Here is a 6815-nt window from a genome sequence, read left to right on the forward strand (position 1 = left end):
TTTCTTTCTTTCTTTCTTTCTTTCTTTCTTTCTTTCTCTCTCTCTCTCTCTCTTTCTCTCTCTCTCTCTTTCTTTCTTTTTTCTTTCTCTTTCTTTCCTTCTTTTCTTTCTTTCTTTCTTTTCTTCTTTATCTCTCTCTTTCTTTCTTCCTTTTTTTCTGTATTTGGTACAGGCTCTCACTATGCAGCTCAGACTCATAGTGATCCTTCTGTTCCAGCCTTCCCAGCACTGGGGTTACAGGCATGCACCACCATACCTGGCTTCGGTGGCTGGCACTGTGTGCCCGGGGTGGACCTGACATGCCATGCAGTACCTGGCATTGAACCAGGGTTCCTGCACTTGTCAGGCAGGTGCTTAGACCACTGCGCTATTTCCTCGGCCTTGAAATCCCTTTTCTTCTGTAGAGTTTGCTTAGTCTTCAACTTAGTATTTATAAACACTTCATTTATTTTAGGCATCAGCACATAAACAAGCAGGTAAGTTCTAAAGTTTTAAGAGCCAAACAGGGCATGATTTATATATGATAAAAAGCAATGGGGACAGTTTTGAGAGCAGGGTGGAATGACAGAGGGGCATCATAATGGAGAAACAGTTCATGGTGTGGCAAGAATAAGGCATCAAGCAGCAACAGCAGAAGCAAGCTTGCCTTTACCACTTATCTCAAACAGGTTACAAACCTCTTAGGAGGTGCCACCCACACCCATGATGTGGCTTGTCTTCAGCAAATCCATTCAGCCACTCCCTGAAGCATACTAATTCCAATCAGTGGATTAATTTCCTACCGTCCATCCTTAATCACAGTATCACACATCCCAGATCCAGCATCACACACTCACAGTCTAGCCCATGCCCCACTATGAGTGCATGAGGCTTTGGAGAGATTCTAGATACAAGCTGTATAGGGGCTGAACAGTCCACATATAAGGAATTGAAGACTCAGAAATGCCAGAAGAGTGGCTCAGTCCAAGTTTGAAGACCTCAAAACAGCAAAGTTGATGGTATAACTTTCAGTACCAGATGGAACCTGAGGACTTGCAGAAGTGCTGATGAATGTCCTGAGTCCCAGTGAGATGGCTGAAGGATACTCTGCCCAAGATTTCAAAGAAAGTCCAATTAAATTTCTTTTGTATTTGCCTTCTCAGTGTCCCTGAGGGTTGGCATTGTACCACCTATATGGAGGGGAACTGTCCGTACCTAGTCCTCTCACACTCACACTACAACCTCTTTTGGCAACACCCTTGGTAACACACTCGAAATAGTGCTCTTTTAGATTTCTAGATACACGTTCTGTCAATAGGATCTGACTATCCTATTCTGCAGAAGAAAGGGGACTAATCCTTTTCCAATGATTTGACTTTCTTCTCCTTTTATATTCTCATTATTTTTGAATGAGAATTGCAGTATTCAGAATGCTTTGCTTTCATGGTTTCCACATTTGGAATGATGGCATGTGGGATGTCTTACAGAATCACAGTCAGCATTGAGTTCTTACTACATCCTAGATTTTCTGGCCCATCATGGTATACCATTATCCTGAACATGCACCCTCATTCTATGGAGACCTGGTAGCTATGCTTTCCCTGTTTGTGATACCTGGCCAGTTGTTTTGCCTCCCAGGTGCAGAACCACAGTGCTCCTTACAGCTATGTTCAGGCTGTGGGGGAGGGCATCTACACAGAGGATCTGTGCCATTTCCCAGGATTTCCACAAGGGGCATCATCTATCCAGACCAATCTCAAGAACTTGCTTTGAAGTTGCCTACTGGGCACATTTTCTATTAACTTCTGTGGCTATACTTGTATTATTTGTACCTTCTATTAATATTAACCACTTTCCTTCCCCTGCCAGGCTAAGGCTTGTTCTAGGAATTGCTTTTGTTCTTTCTGTCCCACCCCCAATATAAAATCCTATATTCACCAAAACCCAAAATTTGCAGTCACCAATTGTCAGCTGGCCTAGTGTTCTCACTGCTGGTTACCACTGAGCCAACTCTGGCTTAAACTTTCATCTTTCTGTTTTCTTCTTTGCTGTTTGTCGACACTCTGTCTACTCTGGAAGCAAATCATCAAGCCTCTGGGGCCATATACACCATAATTTCTGGATTTCAGTGCCTCTCCTGACAGCTCCTTCCCTGGAGTAAGGAGTCCTTGGCTGTATGGAATCTGGCTAACAGGTTTAGTTCCTCAGGCAGCGCCTGAGGTTGACCAGGAAGCTCCCTCAGCAAGGTCAGTGGCAGCCCCTAGCACCTTCCCAAGTTATCCAGTGGCTGTTATACTCAGCCCTTCAACTTTCAGAGTGGAAAAGAGTATGTGAACACACTTGCTCTGCCAAATTTCGTCTGTGGGCCTTAATCCTTGGTGGAAGGAAGACTTGTCTGAATTGCTAGGATGGATTACCTCGCAAGCCCATTTCACACTCTGTCATCATGGGAGTCAGGGGTGTTCAAATTCCTATGAATCCACTCCAAGGTTGGAACAATATCCTCTTTGTAATTAGTTTCCTGTCATCAGTTGTGAGTCAAAGGCAATAAATCTGTTAAGGAGGATCAAACCACAGTCATGCAACTCTCCAGCAGACCACACCTGCCCGCAGGCAGATACCTAGCTGCAGTCTTAGGTTAAATGTGACTTACCTCCTGGACACCAGCAACTGGCTTAAAATTATTCTGCAAGGCCTGACTTTCTATCTTGGATTTTGTGCCTCATATGGTTCAATTCAGCAAGTAGGGGAACTGTCGTAACCCTGGGGGTGGGTACCTATGGCCTCAAATACACCAAGGCTTGGAGTGGTAGCAGCTGTATTAGTCAGCTTCAGTTACCACACAGAGCACTACAGTGTGTGTGTGTGTGTGTGTGTGTGTGTGCACTCGTGTGCAAGCACGCACGTGTGCGTGTGTGCATGCATGCCCGTTGGGTGGCAGAACATATGTAATAGATACTGATTTCCTCATAGTCCTACAGACTGGAGGTCTGAGGTGGGTTTCAGTAGGGCTGCTTCCTCCCTCCTGATGTTTTTTTTTTTCCTTTGCTTGTTATTGTCTCTCTCTGTGTCTGTGTCCTGACTCCCACTCCCTCTAAAGATACTGGCCATATTGGATTAATGCACACCCACGTAGCCTAATTTTTAAAAAATTACTCACTTAAAGATATCACTAAATATATTCACATTCTGAGATAATAAGGGTTAAGGTTTTAACACAGAGGCAAACAGTAAGCAATTTTTGGCTGAAAAATCTTGAGTAAGCAATCAAGATTTTGCTAACATATGTCAATGATAGCTATGTCCCATTCTTCCACACTCAGCTCATTTTTTACTTTCTTAGTATCCTTCATTAGGTAAAGGCAGATAAGAGCTGGATGGTACTGCCACATTAAATCATTCTGATTCCTCATCTACCCCATTATTATGAGGACTTCCAACGAGATACATTTGCAAGACCGAGCATGCCTGGAATTCTACTTAATAATAATTATGCTGGTTTGTGAGTATCTTCTCTTCAACGAGCCTTTTTTTGGTTTCATTTGTTAGGCTGGCCAACATTCTTCTCAGTGGATTAAAGCAGCTGCTTAGGTAGATGCAGCAGCCATGGTTCAATTCCAGGCATGTTGTGCTGGCCCCGCCCTCAGGGGGCTCTGACTGGGCATGGTGGCATGCACCTGTAATCCCAGCCTTTGGGAGACTGAACACAGGCAGATCACTATGAGTCCCGATCTACGTAGTGAGACCCTGTAGACCCTGCAGACACTGTCTTAAAATACACACACACACACACACACACACACACACACACACAAGTTTAATAAAAAAAATTGTAAAAGAAGAATGCCATTGCTAGCCTGTTGACCTCTCTTCTCTTTCAGCCTCTTTTTAAGCATGTAAAGTAGGATAGATACGTTCTTTCCCTGGGTCAAGACCCCTGATCTATCCTGTTTTTTCTATCTCTAATTATAAACATAACGTAAATTTATTATCAAAATGAGGCAAAGATCCTAATAATGTATGTATTAATCCATTTTTGTTGCTACAGTAGAACATAAGAATGAGTAACTCATAAAGAATATAAGTTCATTTTGGCTCATACTGGAGGCTGGAAAGTTCAAGAACAGACAGTCACATTGGGTGAGTATTGCCTACTATTCCAACCTCTTCCAGCAAGGAAGACATGAGGGGTAAAAATAAACAGCAAAATATATGGGTAACCTTGCTTTATATCACTTGTTCTCTTGGTAATTAATTAATTCTTACAATAATGGGGAATTAATTCTTCCTATGAATTGTGGTATGGACAAGTGGCACTGAAACCACTGTGGTGTGACAACACGCTTCTCAATATTCTCGCAGATGAATACTATTTTAAGCTGTCCATTTTTGCTTTATTGATACTTTTGCTTTATTCATACAAGTGAATGATAGATTATAGAACTTTAAGACTATTTTCCATTTTTGGTGAAACCATCATGTGATCACATGTTTTTTGGAAAATAACTAAATACAGTGGAATGTTGCCAAAGGCATAAAGCATTTCCCTTCTGGGGGAAAGAAACATAATGTAGTGGGAAGACAGAAAAACTTGTGTCCTTAAGAATCCCCAAAAGCAGATCTGAGCAGATCTAATAATATATAGTGTTCTGTTTGAATTTCAAGTTCTAAACTTTTGGTGCTTAACATCTGGAGTACTTTCATAAAACTCTCCCCCCCCCCGGCTTTCTACCATACTAAGAATAATGTAAATGAACTAATAACTCCCACAGATCAAATGTCTATGCATATGGTTGAACAAGATGGTTATACAAATAAACTTTAACATGAATAAATCTGTTGTCAACTCAGGGTAAGTGAACATCTGCCACTCATGTAATATGTTAATAGAGTGCACTTAGAATGGCTGGCTCACTTGGGACACTGGCAAACATGGGACAGAAACCTAAAACCTTCAGAAAGTGGCACTGAATTTCTACCAGTGGTTGTTCACCACTGTGGTGTTCTCTGTTTCAGCACTTTTGTTCCTACTTGCTGCATGCTTACTCAAACCTTCTGCTGTAAACCTTGTATTTCATAGTGAAGGGCATATGTAAATTATAGTACTTCTGCCAGAAATGTTAGATTCTTAATCAGACAGCAGCTACACACACAGAAGAAATGAACATATTTATATGGGAATTATAAAATGAGCAGTAGATACCTTTTTTCGTTGATTAAGTAAAACTACACTTTTAGTGGAATGAGGCTAGAAAAGGTACAGTTGGGTTTTGAGGAACTGAATGGCTAGACTGCAAAGGATGAAAGGAAAACATCTTTATAGAGGTGATGGTGACTGAGGGCAAAAGTCTTAGTTTCAAAATAGATGATCTTTTAAAATATCAACGAAGAAATGAAAGTCTATAGAACAGTAGAGCCAGGAGATCCTGTTTGGTAGTCGTAGTCTTACTCTAACAGATAGAGCAGGGAGTAGCTGATGATAGTTTTTTTTTTTTTTTTAATTTGGACTTGATATACTAAGTTGTTGATTCAATATCTGGGTATTGAATCTAAACAGCTACCTGTAATATAAGAAGGTGTTAGTAAATCTCTATGATGTTTTATAATTGACACTGATCTGGAAAGTATTTTTTCTCTGACTGTTAAATACCTGCTGGGTGCAAAGTTCCATGCTATGCCCTATATTATGACATATGATAGAGCCATGAATCTTGAAATATACTCAAAAATATCTAAAAGATTAACATATAAATATCTATTATAAAAAAGACTGATTTAAGGCTCATAAAAGGAAAACACATGCTAAGAGATAGGTTCTACTGAGCTTAATTTCAGAAGGTAAGGTAGTTCTCTATACTGGCAAGGCACTAAACTGAAGGGATTGTGCTACTGGGTTATTGTTTCTTAAAGTACAGTAATAAAAGGTCATAAAAAATAATAAAACATCATAAGATCCTGGGTTCAATCTTCATTGTTGAATGACTTCAAATGAATTATGTAGTAGATTATTTCTGTCCATTTTCTCATCTCTAAAGTAACATTAATGATGTCTTTACTATTTGAGTACATTGAGATAATTCACACAAATTCCTTAGCAAGTAAAACTTTGCCAGCACCCAATGAGTTTGGTTTTTTAGGTGCTATTACTTTATATATTAATCAAAGGAATAAAGCTACTTTCTCTACTTACTTTGAAGAGATTTTTCATATACATTTATGATATTAAAAATTAGCATGAAGATAAAATTGTTTGTAAGGCTTGAATCTTAACTACCCATAACAATTATATTTAGAATTTCTAATATTCCAAACTGGATGATACCTGTCATATTTTACTAGAACTTGTGTTATTTATTACCTAGAATAATTACTGCATAGTCTTTACTGCATCACACAAGACTGAGGAAAATAGTGTAGACAGGAGGCCAGGGCACCAGTACTTGTCAATATAGATTTACCAGAATGCAGACTTCTCATCATTAGACAAGCAGGCCATGTTCTTTGTGTTTGCATATGTATACCAAAGATGGATCCCAAAATAAAACATGGCATCTTATCTTTAATGATCTAGTACTGAATAAACAGAGGCAATGTGAAACTTAAAATAAAATCTTTCAATATCATAGTTTAAATCATGAAAACAACCCCCAAAACAAATGACTATCTTTTATAGGAAATCATGAGAAATCAATTCCATGATCCCTTTCTGAATTTAAAAGAAAAGTTATAAGCAGCAGTTTTACTATATGGGTTCTATTATACAGCAATATCAAAATAATTGTACAAGGTAAACAGTAAAGAGCATTATTTTCAGTCATTAGTATGGAGGTTCTAGG

This window comes from Octodon degus, unplaced genomic scaffold (assembly GCF_000260255.1).
Source record: "Octodon degus isolate 3935 unplaced genomic scaffold, OctDeg1.0 scaffold00133, whole genome shotgun sequence".
Taxonomy (NCBI): Eukaryota; Metazoa; Chordata; class Mammalia; order Rodentia; family Octodontidae; genus Octodon; species Octodon degus.